This window comes from Podarcis erhardii, assembly GCF_964252035.2.
Source record: "Podarcis erhardii genome assembly, chromosome: 9".
NCBI lineage: Eukaryota > Metazoa > Chordata > Lepidosauria > Squamata > Lacertidae > Podarcis > Podarcis erhardii.
Genome location: NC_138512.1, coordinates 37,244,594 through 37,267,634, shown reverse-complemented (window position 1 = coordinate 37,267,634; position 23,041 = coordinate 37,244,594). Strand labels below are relative to the sequence as shown.

The following is a 23,041-nucleotide window of genomic DNA, read 5'->3' as shown; positions in this document are numbered from 1 at the left end:
AGGACGCCTCTTACTTACTACCATATTGCTGTGCTTCAAATATATTTTTTCTTTAATCTTTAGCGTTCGGTTTGTCCAGCAATTGTATATCCAATACCACATTTTAGTCAACAAGGTTTCCTGACAGCATTATCTGAGCTTATGTGTGATTGTGCTTACAAATGGATTAGGCATGGCAGCTTGAGAACACCAAGTCCTCTAGGAATTAGATGGACAGGGAAGCAGACTTCTGTAAATATATCTCTAGCTGGATGACTAGCCCCATGTGTAAAAGGATGCCATGTGTGAACATTGTCTTCCCATGTCAATAGTCAACCCCCTCCAGAATTAGGTGTTCAAGGAGAACAGAAGGTTGGATTCAGGTTCCATACACATCCCTCACCCCCGCCCAAAAAAATGAGGTTTAGGGCAATGTAGAAAGCTTTGTATCGATCGCCCCTGTTGTTTCATGTACACTCTATGGATTGGAGTCAAATTATGTAATAATCTGATATAGATCTAACTGCTGAGAATGTTTTCTTTTGAAACTTCATAAAGGATAGTGCAGATTTCTGTGTACCTGTTATAGTGAGAGAACATTTCAGGAACTGTATCCCTTTACGGATATTGCTGATATTTCCTGAAATAAATTGTCCTGTTGCCAAGGCGCATTTGCCATGTTCAACAGAGAAACTGAAATATTCAGACTCCCCTCGCTTATTTGATAATGAACAGTTTTATTAGTGTTCATAGAATGTTGTCAGGGCATCCTTTTATTTCCATAATTTATCATGCAAGTTAGTTTGTATTTAAATTATTTGGTTGCTGTCTGCGGTGCTGGGTGAACTACCTGGTTTCTTCAGAATTAGGGGAGACAATTTGTTGTCAAATTCCAGAATTTGAAACCATGTTCTATTCCCAGTGATGTTAATGAGAGTATTCCTGCTTCCTTCTCTATGATATGATGGGAAGTTTTGCTTCTGCACATGACTCTGGCAAACCGCTCTAAGCTGAAGCGTTCCTTCCTCACCCACCCTAGAATATTGAGTTCACATTGAGTTCATGAAACATCGTATCCTGACCTGTTCTCAATGCATGGTTAACCACATCTACGGAATGTGATAGTTATGTTCTTTTAATTCTTGCTATATCAATCACTAGTAATAGTTTAATAAGGAGGTTTTCATACCTGTCCAATTCTGTGTTCCCTTTCCCAACCTTTAATCTATTGATGATTAATGCCTATATGCAACCCTTGCATTGCATTTGTGTTAACCAATCAGCAACAAGCACATATGTGGCAATGCTGTAATATTCAATAAAAGGGACTCCCCGAGACATGCTCGGGAGATGCCTCCCATATGACACTTGTCATTCGTCTGTCGTTTATTTCAACCCAACAATGATACCTCCTCGTTGCTTTGAATGGCTAAAGCCCCCACCACCAGCAGTGGTTTGCCCAGTGGGACAGATTTGCAGCAATAGCCTCCTGACAGCAACATCATTGTCATTTATTGTGAGGCCCCAGCTGGCAGTGAAGCTGGTGCTTTGTGGACACACCAGTGGAGCCAGCCAGTGGAGGGTCATTTCAAAACATTTTTATTATGTATTGTTTTGTTTTTTATTGAATTTGCATGCCTTCGAACGAAGATCACAGGGCAGATCACAGCGTACAATACAAAATGAGAACACAAATTACATTATGCACAAAAAAGCAAAAACAAATCAACAAACCCCCTCCCACAAACACATTTTAAAAGCCATAGAATGCTAATCCGCCAAATGCCATATATATATATATATATATATATATATATATATATATATATTTATTCTGTTTTGACATGCTTTTAGTTCAGTTTTTGTTTTGTTTGAAATTGCATTGTTTTAACTCCTCAGTGTTTGCGGCACTGGACTCCTTTGGGAGTAGAAGCAGGATAGAAATTGAATACACCATTATTGCTCCCACAATCCAGCATGCCCACGAAGCCATGCCATCGCCAATGCATCACCCTTCCTACAAAGCAGGAGTGCCACTCCTGCTGGGAGGCTATTGCTGCGGCTCCATGCTACTCCTGAGCTACTCCTGCCCAAGGCTCACTACCCTTTTCCCTTCTCCAGAACTCACCAAGAGACAGGGGCACCAACTGTGGCAAAAGGGTCCTTCCACCACTGGGGCACCTAGAAGGCTGCAAAAGCACCATCCCAGACATGAGAATTATGGGAAATCTCCCTCCTTCCCTTTGAATTTGTTACTATGGTGTTACTATATCTATGGCTTTAATATGTTTTTGTAAGCTGCCTTGAAAATCCAAGTCTGAAGGACAAGTTGGAAATATTTTGAATAAATATGTATAAATAAATTAAAATGTTCTCAGCTGGCAAGTAATGACAGATAGAATGGATAGAAGGAATAATTTTTGTACACATAGACACATCAGCTTCAACTCATAACCACCACAATGAATCACAAATATGATTTCAAGGATACCAAATTAAGCAAATAATATGAAATTTAAAGGCTAGAAAACTCGTGGGGAAAATAATGTATGTGATTAGTGGATGGGCAGGGGGTGTACCAGGAGCATGGAAACTCAAGTCCTTTAACACCAAGGTTGTTATTAGGACAGCTGTGGTACAAACAAAACTACTAATCTCATACTGCATCTTAGAGGCTTGTCAAAAGCAATAACAAATTCATGAATACTGGTGACAAACAAGCTGAGTATTCAAAGCACATAAATATTCTGAGAGCTTAATTGTTCCTAAATTCTCTCTCTGGGGAGATGTGCCTGGTGCCATCATTATAAACTTTTAGGCGCCAGGCAAAGGCGTTCCTCTTTATGCAGGCACTTGGTTTTTAATTGGGAACATATGGTAGCATGATACACCACTGTTGTGGTGCTCATCTTTTAGTAGGGTGGGGTAAGAGTCATCCTTTTTATCATATTGCAGGATGAGCACTTGCAATAAATGATGCTGTGATATTCATTTTTAATGCGGCAGAGAAAGATTTCTCCTTTTTATAACATTTGCTTTTAGTAAATAATGTTGTTTTATTCTTTTGATGTTGTTTAAAACTTCTGTATTGTGGCTCCCTATCTAGAGGCAGAGGAGTGTTTGCCTACATCTGCCCTTGCTTAAACAAGTCTCAGGAGATTTACTCCTGAAGGAAGGGGTGGAGTAGGAGAACCACATGGGCTACATAACCCAGGGGGGAAGACGCTGGTAGCTAGCTATTTAAGCCAGCTCTGCCTCACACTCTCTTTGTGGCACCATCCCTACAGCAGTGGGGGCTCTGTTAGTTACCTTTTCAAGAGGCTAAGTAGGAATTTGTGGAGGGACTTCTTGGTTGGCTTTTTAGAACCCTCTTTTTCACACTACAGGGACTTCTAACTGGGAGTGGTGCTTCACTAATTTGGTTTTGGCATTTAGAAAGGGCTGGTCATGAAATATAAGATGTGTACACTGGGGCATTATTGAGTGAGGGACACTCCTTGTGCATCATTTGCCTTGCTATGTCCTTACAGAGGTGGGACTGCCCTGACAGGGCCATCTTTACCCGGGGGTGCAAGGGGTGCGGGGCACCTGGGCGCTGAATTCTGGGGGGGCACCAGGCGCCCGCTGCTGAAGCCACCTAAGCTCTTAACAATATACCTGTTATGAAATAATAAATAATTTTGATCAAGCTAGAAAAACAAAATACATATATACATAGGTATTATGTATACCTACTGTTTCACTAAAGGACTTTCAACTTTGTGTGCTCATTTACCAAAGACGTTGTTGCATCATTCACAACGGTGGCGCTTGTCATTCTCAACGGCGCCATGCACGCAAAATTAACTCTTTCATCAAAATATTATGTTACGTATTGTATTGAGCTGCTATGCGGCAGCAGCGGCACCTTTGACACGACTGGTGTTTCTCCTAAGTAGGTGCCTAAACAATACTTATAACTTTAAGTGTGGTGGTGTTGTATACTTAAGTATAAGTGTATTGTAAATCAATGAGCAAATAAAAAGTTTGTTTCTTTTTCCTCCCTTCTTTTGTAAACAAGAGATAAGGCATAAGCGTGGTGTCTGACATAAGCATAATAAAAGTTAATTTGGGGGCTAAACTACATTTGGGTGCGCTGGGCGGATCTTTGCACCCCAGCAGCATACATACTAAAGACTACGCTGTGCCCTGACATGTGCATTTTGATGAATGCTGGATAGCAAAGATGTGATATTAGTGTTATGTTCATATACCCAAGGCTCACTTAGCAAGGAGAGTTATCTTCTCCCAATTCTTTACTGCGGCTATAAACATACCCAGGGGGCTGAAGGGATACATCCCTGACAGATTTACACAGAACTGTATAGGGTTTTCTTTTCTTTTTTAAAAAAATTGTAGGTCGCTTCAGGACACTTTGTGTAGTAAGTGGTGAATAAATGTAATAAATTATAATTGCTCCCATGAAGATGATAGTGGCGGTAGGGGAAATTATGTTGCAATCTCTCCAAAAATATATCTGATAGCAGGAGCTATCTAATTTTTTCTTCATGGAAATCCTACTGGGCCTGTCTACCAAGTGAGACTCCACTAAGTGCATTTGACCTGAATTTGATCTGCATTTGACCTGCACTGATCTGAACACAGGGCCACATCGCAGCAGTGATTTATAGATTCTGTCACATCCTTGAAGTGGGTGAAATAAACATTTCCACTTTTCATACTTTTTTCACACTTTTCATACTTCCCCCCTTTGAATAAACAGTCCAGCCTAAGTGTGGGCCTGTTAAAATTAAACTTGTAAGAGAAGCATTGTTGGTGAGCATGGAAAATGTGTGTATTTTTAATATACATTAAAAAAAAATTAAGGAAGTTAACTTAGTGAAATTTATTTTTAAGAAATAAGAACCAAACAACAGTGCAGCTAATTCTGTGCTCCCAATGGAGGCTTGGGCTTGGTTTTTTTGGTTAACTGAGGGATATTTCAAGAGCAATCTGTGATATAGCGCAAGGGCCTGCTGTTCAAAGACAGAGAGAATGTCAAAAAGTAGAACTTTGGATTTCAGCCATAGTTGCTGTTAAGATGAAAAAGAAATGTATACCTACAATTCTAGACTTAAATAAGTTCACAATATAAGCACAACTTTTCAGTGCTCAAAGTTTCTCTCAATATTAGCCTTACTTTTGAACCATACAGATGCAGAGCTTAGGGACTGGTGTATGGCTTTTAGCTTTGAGCATTGTTCCACTGTGTTGTCTTATAATCCAAGTTTTGACCACAGTGCTATTCAGTTATACTAACAATTTGGCCAGCGTCGACAAAGCAGAGCAGAATGAGGATGCTGATACTCTCACATTTGACTAAAGGAAACTTTGCTAAGGGAGCCAATGCTTTCCTTGGCTCATTACTGATTATAGGATGCTACCCAGCCATGATGGGATGCGAGTGGCGCTATGGGTTAAACCACAGAGCCTAGAACTTGCTGATCAGAAGGTCGGCGGTTCGAATTCCTGTGACGGGGTGAGCTCCCATTGCTCGGTCCCTTCTCCTGCCAACCTAGCAGTTCAAAGTACAAGTAGATAAATAGGTACCGCTCCGGTGGGAAGGTAAATGGCATTTCCATGTGCTGCTCTGCTTCGCCAGAAGCAGCTTAGTCATGCTGGCCACATGACCCAGAAGCTGTACGCCGGCTCCCTCGGCCAATAAAGCGAGATGAGTGCCGCAACCCCAGAGTCGGCCACGACTGGACCTAATGGGCAGGGGTCCCTTTACCTTTACCTTTTTACCCAGCCATGATGGGTGTGCCAAAGGATGTTCAATCACATCAATGTTTCACTAAAAATGCCAAGGATGATCAAATTTAGATATGCATCTTATACTGTTCATTGAATATCAATTAGAAATATTTTGAAAAGTTATTTGCCCATATCCAGCAATTCATTGTGAGCATGTATGAGTTCACAAAAGGGGGCAGAAGTGGAGCTGTCTTCTTCATAGAGCTGATGGGGAAGTTACTGTCTGGGAGCTGCATCTGAGTTTCCAAAGTACTTTGGACTGAGAGCACTACATTTCTAGACACATGCGCACTAAAATATCCAAGGGCAGCAGAATCCAATAGGCAAATTGTCTTTCTGAATGGGGTGAAACATCTTGGCTAGTGTCCAGGCAGGTGGGTTGTTGTTGCTTACGAAGGGTGGGGGGAGGCAAAACAGCTGGGAGGTAGGCAGGTTGCAAATGCACCTGCAGGCCCACAAATGGGCTCCGCCAGTGCATCTCTTGCTTGGACTATTGCAATGCGCTCTATGTGGGGCTACCTTTGAAGGTGACCCAGAAACTACAACTAATCCAGAATGCGGCAGCTAGACTGGTGACTGGGAGCGGCCGCCAAGACCACATAATACCGGTCTTGAAAGACCTACATTGGCTCCTAGTACATTTCTGAGCACAATTCAAAGTGTTGGTGCTGACCTTTAAAGCCCTAAATGGCCTTGGTCCAGTATACCTGAAGGAGCATCTCCACCCCCATCGTTCATCCTGGACACTGAGGTCCAGCACCAAGAGTCTTCTGGCGGTTCCCTCACTGCGAGAAGTGAGGTTACAGGGAACCAGACAGAGGGCCTTCTCGGTAGTGGTGCCTGCCCTTTGGAATGCCCTCCCATCAGATGTCAAGGAAATAAACAACTACATGTATCTGACTTTTAGAAGACAACTGACTAATATTTTTAATGTATTTTTAATATTTTGTTGGAAGCCGCCCAGAGTGGTTGGGGAAACCAATAAAGAAATAATAATAATAATAATAATAATAATAATAATAATAATAATTTGCATTGCAGCAACCTTCCTGCCATCTTGCCCTTTTCCCACCTGGTCAGCAACAGCAACCTACCTGCCAGAAAGCTAATGTAGCAGCCCTTCTCAACCTGGTAAACTAATTTTGTATGGTGCTGTAGGGTTTCAAAATCCCATAATTTTAGAAAGAAAGCTGTCAGATTGCAGTGACTAATATATCACACAAACCTTTTTTTTTAATGTCCATATGCAAAAGGAAATTTACTAGCTATGAGCCCTGAGCAGCAGGTAATATAGACCAAGAAATAAAAATATGTAAAAGGGCACAAATATATTAATCCACAGGTTTATTGGCCTACAGGGGTGCCACTTTTTAATTTCAGGTGCATAAGAAGCCCAGCTAAAGCTTTAGATGAAAGCTGTAAGGTGCCTATAACACTACCATCCCTCCCTGCTGAAGGCAAAAGGATCATGAAAATACAAGACACTCAATTATTTCTCCCTGGTAATAATTCTCTGAATTACATTCTGGTAGCAGCTAGGGAACACCAAACAACAAATTCAGTGGAGACAATGTCAGCAATCCAGGCACTGCTTAGCACAACACAAGGATTAAACATAATTTATATTATTTGGGTCCTAATGTCCCAGGTAAATAAATAAATCGCCCCACACATTAATATTAAACATAGCATTTACCAGAATAGATTTGTCTAGCAAAACCAGCAATAAGGAAATATACACACACTATCAAAACTAGCAATAGGAAAACCATACAAATTTCCCCTTTCATTGTAACCACCAGATTACCACTTACTGAGTAGTCAAATGGAGCAGGAATTTTAATGTAATGCTAATGGATTACAGGAGCAGTGGACGACCAAGAGTCTAAGGATTAATATTTCAGAACTCCATTGTCGCTGGTGAAGTCCTTTTTTGAAGGAAAAAAAATACGTTAGCCTGTATGACCTATCTGCAAATACCCTGTGGGTTTTTTAAAAAAATAAAAATAAAAATACAACAAACATCTGGCTGGGGACTTTATGAGTCAGGAGATTAGTACAGGGATAAGGAATCTTTCACTTTTAAGTTATTTGTTACAACTGTGTCTAAAGCTGCCATAGCTGCGAATCAGCATGCCACCTATAACAGCACTGGCAAAATTAGAGGGCCCAGAGATCATTGTTGCATAAGGGTGAATGGAAGGCAAGATAAAAAAGACCATTCCACTCCTAACTAGTGCTTATGTCCTTCTTTATGAAGGACAAAGGATTAGGGAAATACGTAGATACATGAGAATTTTCACAGTTTGCAGAGAACGGGGAGGACACAATGTGGGGAAAGAAAGTACGTGATTATCACAAAGGAGGCTGCCCACCTAGATGGACTTCAAAAGACTGACTGACTTTTTGAGAAGATGAGAAAAGTGGTGCAAATGGAATGCAATGATGGTATGGAAGTGATAGGGTGGAGATCAAGGTCAGCTTCAGGTTCTACAGCCTTTCAGGCCAAAGGATGCGAGGATGGTCCCAGAGATCTGCGAGGTTGAGCCAAGAAGCCAGTACAGGGTCCACAGGCTAACTGCCACACAATTTTCATGTCATGCTAAGACAATGAAATAGCAAAACTCTTATGTGCATTGCAGAACATTAGGCAATTTGCATTTGACCTGTTCTCTGAACATCTCCTGCTCTCCCATCCTTCTCAAATATTGATGAATCTTCCCTCAACTGAAGGCAGAGAAAGGGACCCAGAAATCAATTTTAAGTAATAAATGCAGGAGGGGCTAGAAAGTATAACCTCCAATTTCTGACATCTCTTTTGGCACATCATGACAAACTTTCCATTCATTCTGGAAAGATGATACTGAGGGAGGAAGTGCCTTGTGCAAAGACCTGCGGGAATCTTCATAGTCTGGAAATTGTATTTTTTCCTTATACTCCCACAATTCACCTTTTGTTTTGTCAGACTTTTGATCTCTGGAGTTGATGTTACATCATCTTTCATGAAAACAAGGGAGTCTCCTAGGACCTATTCCATTGGGATCTTTGAGTGTCTGTCTCTTAAGTAGAAGCCTCAACAATTAAAAATAAATAACAAGGCAGTTAACTACTGAGAAACGAAAGCAAATAGTGAAATGCAAAAATTGTTTTTAAAAATACAACGCCCAAGAAGAAAAGACAGCAGTCCTCTTGCTAGAGAACAAGGGTAAATCCACAGGAACATAAGCCTTGGGAAGATGCAGCAATTTTCCTTCCATGTCTATGGCAGCAAGCCTACAGCTTCTACCCTACTCACCTCTCACATTATGCCACTGTTCTAAGAAGCCTCAGGTACACACAGGAAGCATACCCTTAAAAAAAAACCTGTATTGATACCTCAGTTGCACTTTGCACACTTCCTTTATAAATGATCTGATTGGTGAGCTCACCCTCTTGGAGAACAATCTATACAACAGTTGATCTCAAATACCTGCACAAAATATGAATATGCACAGTTGTGTGCTGGATAATTATAACATATACTAGGAATGATACATACCGTATATAGATATTCCATTCTGATGCATAATAACTGTGTGCTAGCTTGGTCTGTCCAATCAAAGACCCAATGTATCACATTGACTCAAAGAGATTAATTGGGGGGTATGGACATGTACTGTGCAAATAATTAATCTAAAGGTCAACATTTTTAAATCTAGAGTAGATTCAGATGGTCAGATATTTCTCCCCCATAATGCAGGGTTATTTTCAGTCTCTGTGAAACAGAGTTCCCCGAAGTTGACCTATACATGAAAGACTCCACCACCTATTCATGAACCTTATTTTATTCATACTTTGTAGAAAAGTAGATTGTCCTTTGGACTTTTTTAGTTTCATGATAATCCTTTTGATTTAAGAATCGCCAAAGTTGTGTCCTCCATATGTTGTTGCACTCCAACTCCCATTAGCCTGAGCCACTGATTGACCATTGTGGCCAGTGGTCAAGGATGATGGGAATTGTAGTCCAACAACATCTGGAGGATACCACACTGGTTGCCCCTGCTCTAGCCAGTGGTTGCACAAGTCACTGTGCCAATAGGGCATGGGTAGTAGTCGTCCACATGCAACCTCAATAATGAACTATTATTTCTGTGCACAGGAGTGTTTCTATTTTTGCAGAAATGTGTTTGAAATTTTTAAACCTCCACCTCTGATTACTTTGTTCATGATTCAGTCCTGCTAAGTAATTATTTTCAATAGAATCAAATGGCAGTGAAGGCTCACAGTTAATTATAGGTTGCATAAAAAGTACATTCGCGGTTTTTAAATGTATTGCTTTTAAATTGAGTTGAATGTCTTTTGTAATGTGAGAAGGGCAAATGGGGGAGAAATGAATGGTACATTATAGCACACATCCTTTTGGCAATACTTTACTTTCTTATTTATCCATTCCTTGAAGTCGGAACAATGCTCTTATGCCTAGTCAGACCAATGGTCTGTTTTGCCCATAACCAGTACAGCTATATTTTACTGGCAGTAAAAAGAGGGCTTTCAGCCCCACATTTTCAAGATCTCTGTTAGAGACATTCCCCTGCTCTGGTATTTGATATCTTTTCACTAAAGTTACTATTAGAAACAGTAGATTAAGTAATTTAACTATGAAGTTTCTTGTTTATTTGCTAGGAACCTGTCTATAATTGCTATGTGCAACATTTGAAAGTTCTACCATACAAATTATTATCTTTCTGCATTTTTTTACATAAACATCTTAAATGTTGTCAGTGCTTAAAGTACAAGCCTGGGCATGGAGATGCCTGTTTTACTTACTTATATGTAAAGCAGGGTTTGAAATTAGCAGAGCGCCAGACACATTTCGCACCTAAAGATTCTGCATTTGTAAGCACCTCAAATGATGACTAGACATTCTGTTTTGGCACCCACAATTCAGGTCCCAGGAGCCATTTGTCTCTTAGCTTTTCTATCCCAGTTTCTAACACTAGTGTAAAGGTACAGAGATTTCCAGCAGATTTCCAAGTTGCTGCCATGTGTTCAACGATCATGAAAACCATCTTGGATCTACACCTTCATGTGCAAATAATGCATTCCTTTACTGAGCTAAAGCTTCTTCCTTAAAATTATTTTCTTAATTTTCATATGGGTACTTCCACCTTTAACAGTGGCAAATTTGCTACACACACACTTTAACTTGAAGGAAACTCCACAGGAATTTCCTAAGGGGCAAGAAGGCAACCCGAGGCCCTGACCAATTTAGGGCCACTCTGACACCTGTTCATCCTCTTTTCAATAAATATAACCATTCCACCAAAATGTTAGTTCTCAAGCTTTCTTTGGGGGGGGGAGGGGGGCAACTTGATTTTCTTATCCTTATGCTTCCAGCTCCTCAACTATTTGATAGAGATTAAGGCCTTGGTATGAAGAAACTAAGAAGACAAAGATTTATCAGTATGCAGTGGCATAGCATGGGTTGCCAGAGCCCGGACCTGCAGAGGGGGTGGGTGGGAGGGATACAGACAGGACTACATATGCACATTCAGCTGCCTAATGAAATCCATGTCACTCAGGAGATTGCAACTGCAGAGATAAGAAAAGAAGAGTCACTTTGTTATCTGCAGAGGTCACTTCCTAGTTCACATTGAGGTGCAGCCCAGCAATGGATGTGCACAGTTGTATTGAGGCAGCACCAACTGTTTAAATTTTCTTCCCCTAACAATTTCATGCCTGGGGCAACCACCCTTGTGGGCCCCCACATGCCATGCCACTGTCAGCATGAATTGGATAATGCTCAGTAGAGTCTGATGAAACTGTACTGGTCCATTCATGACCTCAAGGCGCAGGCATAAGCTTAAGAACTGTTTCATACACCACGATTTTCTGTAAAAATTCTGTAAAAACAACAACATATATATCACTGACAATGGCCACGGTGAACCTGTTGTTTTGCACTCATATGGCTGCTCCTGAAGACAATATTTTCAAAACCAATACAGTGATACCTCGGGTTACATATGCTTCAGGTTACATATGTTTCAGGTTACAGACTCCGCTAACCCAGAAATAGTGCTTCAGGTTAAGAACTTTGCTTCAGGATGAGAACAGAAATCCTGCTCCAGCGGCGCGGTAGCAGCAGGAGGCCCCATTAGCTAAAGTGGTGCTTCAGGTTAAGAACAGTTTCAGGTTAAGAGCGGACATCCGGAATGAATTAATAATAATAATAATAAATTTTATTTATATCCTGCCCTCCCCAGCCGAAGCCGGGCTCAGGGCGGCTAACAACAATAAAACAGTACAAAAGTACAGCACAAACAACACTCTAAAATCATTCATTATAAAATTAATTAATTCAAGCTACTGGCAACCATTGGGCCAGAGCTCCGTGAAGATTGCCGAGGGAGGGAGTCAGGCTGTGCCCTGGCCAAAGGCCTGGTGGAACAGCTCTGTCTTGCAGGCCCTGCGGAAAGATGTCAAGTCCCGCAGGGCCCTAGTCTCTTGTGACAGAATGTTCCACCAGAATTAAGTACTTAATCCGAGGTAACACTGTACAAAGAAAGGTGGCCACACATAAATTAATTGTATGAATTAAAAAAATAAATAAATACTGACCCAGAAATCATTTGCAGGTCCAGGGGCTCCAATAAGCCCATTCAAGTATAGTGTGGAGGGCAGCTGATTGTGACAAGTAATGTGTGCCTGGAGCTGCCCCGCCCCCAGCAATGAAATGAATTATAAATGCCTGTGACATGGCCCCTGCATCTAGGTTCCAGTGTTGGCTTGCGGAAAACTCAGATGACTCATAAGTCACCTCATTCAGCAGGAGTCCTTACGTCCACTTCTATACAATCCCAGCCTGAGGACATGGTTCACCCATTGGTAAGCTACAGAGGAGAACACTAGTAAATCTGCAGCAATTGTGTGTGCTTACTTATATGGAACCACACCAAAGTTTGCAGAACAAACAACTTTTCCAGATATGGTTAAACCTTTACAATTAGCCTTGATTATTCAAAATTGCTACCATGTAGGAAAATGTGAAACCTTATGGGTCCTGCATGAAATGAAGTCATGATGATGTGCTGATTTCATCATCCAAGCATTCCAACAAATAATTTTCATTTTTAATGTGCTTTTCTAGGTCAATGATCATTGCCTATGTTCTTTATTATTTAAAGAGATCATGGAAGTTCAGTAACAATGAAAACATTTCAGTCTTCAGTCTACACTTATCTACAATAGTCTTCAGCCTACAATTATCACCCATACAAATGAAAATTTTATACACCTTGCTCAGTGAAATAACCACATTACTTTTTTTAAAGCTCTTCAACTCTGCTCACAAACAACCTTGAATCATACTCAATTTAGTGTGTTCAAGTACTTCTCAAGTACATCACCACATGCCAAACACTTTAGAATCTCCTTCTATAAAACCCTGCTGGACACCACCTTCCATTAATTCAAATGCAAATAGAGTAAACTTTAACACACTTCAAGCAATCAGTTTTGCCAGCTGTGTTTCAAACTTAACTCTTTAAACTTCATATTCTCATGAATTATGAGACCAAGGCACTGCACTTCGAGTTGGACATGATTAAACATGGTCAAGGGAACAAAATTGACTTTCTGAGGCAATAAAATGTTCTAATTACAACCTGTCAGCCCAATCCTATAACCTGATGTGCCAGGACTTTATCACTGTAATAGTGTAGTATTAAAGCCTTGTGTGTTATTCTGACTATCTGGATACCTATGTTCTGTAGCGTTTATATATATTTGCTCATTCATTCATTCAGTAAAAATATTTGTTAACCACCTTCATAAAAAGTTTTTGGTGAGCAATGAACAAAAGTATGAATAAAATTAATTCACGCACAATATAAATACTATTTAAAACCAAGAAATCAGCATAAGAAAATGTAATAAGAGAAGAGTAGAAAGCTAAAAACAGAATACAATTCCAAAAACCAACTACTGTGGCCCTCAGGGTCCCTTCCGATTGTATGAAATAGAAAGGTCTTCATGTGGTATCTCCAAGGAAAAGGCCCACTCCTTTGTAGAAACATAATACACATCTAATAAAGACTGACTGACACACACACATTTATAGTCCACCCTCCATCATGGAGTCCAAGGGTAGGTTACATCCCACTCAATACAACAAACAATGAAATTCATAAACATTACAAGACCATAAATTAACCTGAATCAGCAGCAATCAGAAAATACAACAACAGTGTAATGGAATGTATATTCTGATGTCAACTTCCATCTCACAAGAGCCTCTGCAAAAAAAGGCATTTCTTTGCCTATTGTCAAAATATATACAATGATGTCATATGCATCCTAGAGAGGAGAGCATTCCACAACCCAGGGGCCACACAAAGAAGACCCTCTCATGTACCACTGCTCCTGCAGACTCAACATAGTGATGGAACCACCAACATGGTATCCTTTCCAGGTCTCAAATATCCAGGTAGGTCTAACTGAAGCATGGCCTCTCCTGCTTCAGGACACAGGCAGGCTGGTGTGGCAAGGGTCAGTCATTTGGGTATTTAGACATTTAGCAGTTTAGAACTTTAAAGGAAAGCACCAGCACTTTAAATTGGATTCAGAAACCATCATCACATCCCTGTTACAGGGAACATCACCTTCCGCATGTTGGGAAGAGAACTTCTCCTCTACTAATGTAGGTTTCCTATGTAACTTAGAACCATGAAAGATTAAATATTTGCTGGAAGGAGCCATGTGATGAGGAAAGGGCTACACACACACACAACTACTTTGTACTCACATTGTAACAACTTGATAGGGCTAAGGAGAATCCCAATCATGAAGTTCAAAACTGCATTGAAGATTGCAGAAAGTCCTTTGCTCAAGGGAGGTATATTATTTGAGATCAGTTGGTACTCTAAGATTGCCATCTTAGAGTACCAACTCTAACTCTGTAGTGCATTTAGGCCTACAGTTCTAAATGCACAAGCTTGGATATTCTGTATTAATCAAAAAGGATTAAATTCAGTTAAAAGTGTTAGACTGGGGCCTTCATTACCCATCACTTGGTTGCTGTACATGGTGGCTGGCAGCTGTGAACTGGCTATTGAAAAGCATGATGCTTAAGATGATATGGTACAAAATTCAAGTTGTATTACTGTGTTGTATCTGTGATGGCCCATTTACACTTGCAACTCATCACTTGATGTTGCAACTATCATGTGAAGAATATGCATTTTTAATATTTTGTTATATTCATATCACACCTTTTCTCCAAAGAGCTCAAGATGGTGCACACACCCTCCCCATCTTTATACTAGCTATGGTCCCAACAGTGGAACCATTTTCTCATAAGGAAGAGACTTGAAGCAGAGACCGAAGAAGTAACTTAGTCCATTCCTTCTGGGATTCCAAAGAATATTAAGTTCTCTTTCCAAGTTAGATATATACAACTTTCTACAATGTAGATCAGACATGTGTCGGGTGCAGTGTGCAGGTGTGTTGGGGAAATGCTTTTATAAGGGCTTAGTTTAACCTCCGGTTTGCTTGCAAAACTGAATTACTGTGTTGCGAAATGATGTATGTCTAAAAAGTGTGTCACCAACATGAAAAGTTTGGGAAGCTCTGATTGTAAACCATTTTCTGGACTATATTAACAGCAAAAGACATATTCATTCACAGCTGTATATATGTACGTGAAACATTTAACCAGGATATCTGCATGGATGCATTTATTATTATATAAAAACATGTTTACAAGCTCAGGCCCTCTGCATATCTATCCTGGCACTGCAAGAGAACTAGCTCTTAATGCTTTGCTTCATTTCCATAGTTACTAATGATAGTTTTCTTCACATATTTTGAAAACAGATATCCTAGCATTTCATATCCCGTTCCTTTATACCCAAATTGAGGAAAGGGATCATTTGAGAATGCTCATTTATTTTTTACACTAATATAGAAGTATATAATACCCTGGAAATAGACTTGTGTGCAGTCATTAGACTGTAAATCACAACACAGCATGTTTTACACTTACTCCTAAAGTAATCAAGGGGAATAACTGATTAATGGAAGGAACTGAATTCATTGTTTTTCAAGCTAAAATTTCAATATTAAATGAGCATAATACTGGAGTTTAGCTTTCAAAACTTTTCCCTACTAACAGGTGCTTATCTTACTTCCCACTATTTCTGAATTGCTGAAAAACTCTGCATTATGTTAGCAGATGTTCACTATAACATCACAGTTCAACTTTAAATAAAGAATTTTAAAGTAAAGAAATACTAATGATACTTTGGAACATAACTGCCATTGCTCTGCTCATTCTTTCCAGACCAAACATTAGAGAGAGAGAGAGAGAGAGAGAGAGAGAGAGAGATAGGGGAAATGCTGGACAAGAGATATAATACAAATGTCACTGATATCTTATGTAAAGAAATAAACATTTTCTCAGATAATCAAGTGATCTGCAACATGATGCAATACAGGCTGAAACATAATGTGCTTTCCCATTTCAGTTCAGTCATCTCCCTCCCAATTGGCTATAAAATTTCCACTCCAGAATCACCATTTAACTCACATAGTAAATACCCCCAGCTTCTTCTCGTTTATGTATAGAAAGAAGTCTGGCAACTCATAGTAACTATCTTAGCAGATCCCTGGAATAGAGAAGGGCTTGCCAAAGGTTAAACTAGGGTGGGAAAGTAAGGCATTTCCATCTGCCTACGTTCTTTTCCAAACAGGAGAGGATCTGTAACACCAGACGTAATACTACTGTACTGTGCTATTAAACTGGAGCTTCACATTTGCATCTACTTCTAGCCTGGAGGGAAGGCCTGACATTGACCAAATCAATACTGTGGAAAAGACAACCGGGAACTTTCAATCCTGGGGGCTGACCTTGGGAACAGAGGGGTCAAGTCCTTTGTAAAACCGAGTTTCGTAAGTTTCATATCAGGCAGATCTGGCTGATTGTGATCATCGTCATCCTCCACAACCTCTAAGGATCACGCCTGATCTCTCTCTCTCTCTTACACACACACGCACGCAGGGCACATCAGGCATTTCCTCCACAAATCCTCTCTAATTCCTGCTTTGCTCGCTGCTTCCCAGACTGACCTCACATTCCCCCCCCCCTGCCCCCTTCTTCTCTCCCGTCGGAATCAATGAGAAATCTACTCGCCCTCCAACGCCGTCGTTTCTTCGGAGGAGCTTCTTTAACGCGTTTTAATTAAAACCGAGAACAAGAAGAACGGAAATCAATCTGCCTGCTTACACCTCTCGATCTCCCCTTCCAAGGCGAAATAACATTGTTTAAAAGCCCCGAGACCACGACCAGGAGAAGCGTGTGCGGAAAACTTTGCCACGAGCACCCCACCTCATCCGCTTCCCGGGCTTCATTCTGCATTCATCTCTTGTTTACTAAGCCCACGATGATATTGAGCAGAGCCGCCGAAATATTTTTCCCCCGCCCCGTCTTTCTTTACATTAAGCTGCGGACTAACAGGCTCGCAACTTTCCCCCGTCCTTTGGCATCGCCCCCAAACTCTACCCGCTTCCTTAGCCACGTTAATTCCAAAAGGAGCTTGCATTTGCCACAAGCCCGATCCCCCTTCGCTCTTACCTGATCGAAGAGTCACTAAAGTCCCCAAAGGGAAGCAGGAGGAGAATGTTATGTCCTGTTAGTCGCAAGGATCGTGCATATATATTCTCTTCCTTTTTAGGTGTTCTGCTTTAGGAACCAAAGAGGAGGGGGGAAAGTCCAAAATGCAAAAGGTTGCAAAGGAGGGGGGGAAAGGAGGGGAGGAGGATCCCAATAATCTGGGGTAGGCAAAACTCCGAAGAAATGTCCAGGTTTAGTTGAGCATCAAGGAACACAGCACGGGACTGAGAGAGAGAGAAAATCTCCTTTACGTCCGGTAAGCTCCTTGGCCAAGTTGCTTCTGACCAGGGGGGCGGAGTGGAAAGCGAGGGGGGCGGGACGCCTTCCGGGGCGGGCGGGGCCAAGAGGGCTGAGGAGCGGAGCGAGCGAGCAGGCGGGATTCCCGGGTTCAGCACCAGCGGCGCAGTGGACAGCACCGGCTCCTTCCCCTTCCCGCGAGTCTCAGGCACTGAAGCCGGCGGCAGCTGCTCGCTCGCTCGCTCCCTCCCTCCCTCCCCGCCGCCACTCCGCCCCAGCGCGCGCGTCCCGCCTCTCTCCTCACGTCAGCCCGAGCTCTGCCCTCATTTGCATAAAACCGAGGAGGAGGGGGAACGGGCAGCTGCAGACGGCCCCGGGAGCAGACGGCGTTGTAGTGACAGCGCACGGCCGCCGCCAGGGTCGGCAACTGGTAGCAAGCGCCGCTGCGGAGGGAGCGCCAAGCGTGCCCTGAAGCGAGTTCTCCTCCCGTCCCCCACTCGCTCAGGCCGGCGGGAGGGAAGAATCCTAGAATTGCAGAGTTGGAAGGGAGCACCAGGGTCATCTAGTCCAACTCCCTGAGGACTCGAACCCACGACCCGGAGATGGAGAGTCTACCGACTGAGCTATCCCCGGGGAAGAGGGTGAGGGAAGGGGGAGCCAGCCCGTCGGGAAGCAGGGAAGGCGACTCTGTCAGAAGCGGAGCGGTTCTTCCCCACCCAAGGGAAAAAGCAAGGAGACTTCGGCAGTTTACGTTGCATGGTGGGGAGGGAGACGCTTAAGACTTGCCTGCATAAGTTTGTGCCCAAGCTGCACAAAACGTGGCTGCCTAACTCCGTTTCGTCTGCTCAGGCTGGTAGAGCATTGGCTCCTTTCAAAACTGGAGGCAGCAGGGAATGAACCTGGAACCTTATGCGCTCCAGGGATGGGAGGCTGCTCTACATGTATTTATTTACTCGTTGCAAGGAGATCCATGTGGTGCACATGGTTCTGCCCCCACCTCTATATAATCCCCACAACAACCTGCTGAGGTAGGTTAGGCTGAGAGGCTGCTAAGATGCCCTGCTTGTCAAGAGAAGACTTGACAACGAAGAGAGAGACTAAGAAGCACTGGTGGAGCTTTTCACTATACAGTATTCAGTGCCGCATTCAGAACCTGGACTTGTTAGACGACAGAATGTTTCCAGGCATCAAGGATGTGGGTTAAACGTCATCCATTCTACACAGGATATCCTTCTTTGCTGTCTTTGTGTGACTAGTTGCCAACCTGCAAAGGTAGCCTAGGAAATCATTAAAGAAAACATGGTGGAAGGATTCCTGTGAGCGGTGGCTCCCCACAACTGGGGCTTCAGGGTCACCTGAAATTACGTTTACAATGCAGGAAGGAGACACATTGTTGTGTTTCCCAGGTCACAATCTGCATAATAAAATAGTCTTTTATGGGAAAGCAAACAAAAAACCTACCCTGCATTCAGTAAACTAGTCCATCAGAGAGAAAACAGCATAGTATCTTGATGGGCTGAGGTTTTCTTTTTACACATACTGAACTATTTATCTGGAGTACAGTACTTCAAATATGACTCATCTCATCTGCCTTCACAAACAGGACCCCTAGCTGACATCTGACATCTCAGCTGACATATGTCTTACCTTTTTGGTGCCAGGCACCAAATTATATTCTTCCATGTGTAAATCACTGTTGTTATTTTACTTGCTCTCCCCATTGATTGATTGTGTTATATCTCCTGTCCTTTATTATACTACTGATTTTTATTGATTGACTGTATTATTTGTATATTCAATTGATAGCCTTCCCAAGAACTGCTTGTGTGCTGAAGGTTTGCAGTATACATATATGTGCATTGCAATCCTGTGCTGCCTGCACAGAATTAGGGCCTGTTGAATTCAATGACTTACTCCCAAGTCCGAGGTACGTTTGTATGGAATAGCCTTAATATAAAGTAGAGCAATCCAGACTTTTTATGTTGTGTTACATAATGTATATGTAATATTATGCAACTCACAGCATGGATCAATAGGAAATGAGCAATTTTTGCCTGCTAGAACTGGCCTTTCTTTTTCGATGTCTTTAAGGACATGGGGGAAATTCCCCAAATCTCCTGCTGAGATGTTACAAACCAACTGAGCAGAGAGCCAGCAATTTTTTTACACACTGCCAATATAGAGATACCATGTTAACTCTTTGTTTCCCTTTCAGTGCTCAGGACATAAAAAGCTAAAACCCACCAAATCGGAAATTGCTTACATTTTCATTTTTTCTGCTATATTTTTTGCATGAAAACTTATCAAAATGAATCAACTGACTATGCATCTTTCTTTGCTGCTTTACCTAAAGTCAAATGAAACAAAGTCCAGTATAAGGAAATTGTCACTGCAAAATCTGACCCTCAATTTTTCCTTAATTCTATATGGTAGAATTAGGTTTGTACACTTGACTGGATGGAGTCTGAGTCATCTACCTTCTCTTTCCCCCTACTTTGTAAATTTCTTCAGTGAGATACACCACCAAATTCTGTACTTCCTGAAATTATTACTTGAACGCTTATACTACCAACTTCCTCTGTCTATCTTTCACCGCAGCAGCTCAGAAACCAATGAACTGCCCACCCACACTTCATCAACAAATGTGGAATTTATGTCTAATGTATCCCCCCTTTCATTTTAACTGCACTAATACTTGCTCAGAAGTAAATCCCATTGAGCTCAGTGGTGCTTATGCTTTGGTAACAGGATGGTAGCTTAAGGTACTCAACCTCATACAAAAGCTACCATATCACTTGTCTAGGGTCAGGTACTGACTGTATGTGTCAATTAGTCATCACAGAGAGCTTTCATAGCATACAGTTTTAACTCAAATACTGTACAATATTTTATAATAAACTTCACACAGTTAGCTGAGACTAGCAGTCATCAAGCAACAGGGTATCAGGGGTGAAACATTAATGTGTGAATGAGTTCTGAGTGAACAGCTAAGCAAGAGGCAAAATTAGTCTTTTAAAAAATGCTAATTTTCATTGCTTTATCAAAATTGTGCTTTTGATGGTAAGCTCACATGGAACAGCAGAATAAAACTGTACTAAGTTTCACTTTGTTCTGTGTCTCAATACTACCTATGCTTTTTGCTCTGAGTCATATCCTTAGTCCCTTTAATACTTCAGTCAGTACCATGTAGCAGATTCTTATCCCAGATGGTGGCAGAAATATCAGTAGTTGCCGATGAGCTTTCTGAGTTCAAGTGAGTATGCCCAGTAACATCAAAATATCTGAGCAATGACCAGAGTGGTCAATACTGTGGAATATGCTAGTTAAAAAAAGAAAGTATCTAGATGGGATCCAGAATTTCCTTGAGGGGAATTCTCCCAATGCCACAAGAGGGTTTGGTGACTTCCAGAACACTTCTCATTAAAGTGGCACTGAGAAGAAGAGAAGTGTTTGGATTTTATATCCCGCTTTATCACTACCCTAAGGAGTCTCAAAGCAGCTAACATTCTCCTTTCCCTTCCTCCCCCACAACAAACACTCTGTGAGGTGAGTGGGGCTGAGAGACTTCAGAGAAGTGTGACTAGCCCAAGGTCACCCAGCAGCTGCATGTGGAGGAGCGGAGATGTGAACCCGGTTCCCCAGATTGCAAGACTACCGCTCTTAACCACTACACCACACTGGCTCTCTCTTATAACTGCCTGACATTTAGAATACATCTGAAGGCAGCCCTGTTCAGGGACGTTTTTAATGTGTGACATTGTAATGTATTAAATGTATTTTTAATCTTTGTTGGAAGCCACCCAGAGTGGCTGGAGAAACCCAGCCAGATGAGTGAGGTACAAATAAATTATTATTATTATTATTATTATTATTATTATTATTATTATTATTATCCCTTTCTAAAGCTGCAGCCCCCACTGGCTCTTAAGACCTTCCACAAATGGAAAGAGCTCTTCCGCAAATGGAATACCAAGTTATACCAAGTTATAAACATTATTTTATTGAAAGGAATAAGACCTCATTCTGACATCAATGTTTGAGCTATCAACTTTGTTTCTCTAATTTATCTGAATATCTTTGGAGTTCTTAAATGAATGGAAAACAAACACAACATGGAATTTCCTGCAACGTTCAGCATTTGAACAAATTCCCCACTTTTTAGAAGTGTGATCATCACAAAATAGCAAATAGCTCTCCTCTTGAACTCAGATCATATTGTGTTTATGTTCTCATAGTGAAATGGTAGTTATGAAATACTAATTAGCTCTAAAAACATCAGTCGGCAAACTGAATGATGTAATACACTGGAAAGCAGTTTAGCAGTCCACAGTGTTAATACTTACTGTCTTTATCATGTTGAGTATCCCAGGTCAGCATCACCCCGCAAAATCAAATGATGTACTTAATTCCAAGTGTTTGAGAAGTCCCTTTGACTTGCCTGGAGATCTCATGAGCTTAATGTTAAATACTGCCATGAATCTTTAATGGACCAGAGCTTTCTAGATATGTTACATGTTAAAGCCACTGAAAGCATGTATTATCTTACATGAAATAGTGCTTATGTGGATAGGTAGACTATTTATTGTCACATATGTTTGGACCTGAGTCCACCTCATCGAAAGCATGTTTATTGTAATTTGACAGGGTTTTACATGGGTGCAGAAAGAGGAGTCTACAACTATGAGATCAGTGAGAAAATGCATATATATATATATATATATATATATATATATATATATATATAGTGTATCTCCATCTCACTCTAATAATTCTGTTAAAGCATAAATGTATGTAGGTTAAGCACAGTGGATTATTCACAAAGCAGTGTTGAGGATCATACAAATATTCTGGTACTGTGTGTGTGTGTGTGAGAGAGAGAGAGAGAGAGAGAGAGAGAGAGAGAGAGAGAGAAAGGAGAGAGACAAAAGGTGAAGAAGAATTATGTGTCCTTTCAGTTGCATTGGCAATACTCAAATTGACTTGAGCAAGTGTCAGGATTTTTCTCACAGCTGGCTTACATCCAATCATGACTATACCTGAACAAGAATCTCCACCCACATCATTCAGCCTGGACACTGAGGTCCAGCTCCAAAGGCTTTCTGGTGGTTCCCTCACTGCTGTAAGTGAAGTTACAGGGAACCAGGCAGAGGGCCTTTTTGACAGTGGCTCCCATCCTGTGGAACACCCTCCCATCAGATGTCAAGCCGATAAAGGACTACACAACTTTTAGAAGACATCTGAAGGCAGCCCTGCACCAGGAAGTTTTTAATGTTTGATCTTATATTATGTTTTTATGTGTGTTGGAAGCCACCTAGAGTGGCAACCCAGCCAGATGGGCAGGTGAAAATGTTGTTGCCTTCTGCTAGCACCAATCAGGGTATT

At 41.4% G+C, this 23,041-nt stretch overlaps 1 protein-coding gene across 4 annotated transcripts in view; it reads right to left on the bottom strand.

Annotated features, from left to right (window-relative positions):
* Positions 1-17,872, bottom strand: part of FSTL5 (follistatin like 5) — a 359,747-nt gene extending 341,875 nt beyond the window's left edge. For 2 of the 4 annotated variants that reach the window (XM_081875293.1, XM_081875295.1), the window contains exon 1: positions 17,384-17,872. The gene's annotated coding sequence lies outside the window, so the exon portion shown is untranslated. The remainder of the gene's footprint in view (positions 1-17,383) is intronic. The other 2 variants (XM_081875294.1, XM_081875296.1) reach the window with 1 other exon arrangement.
* Positions 17,873-23,041: the final 5,169 nt, after the last annotated feature.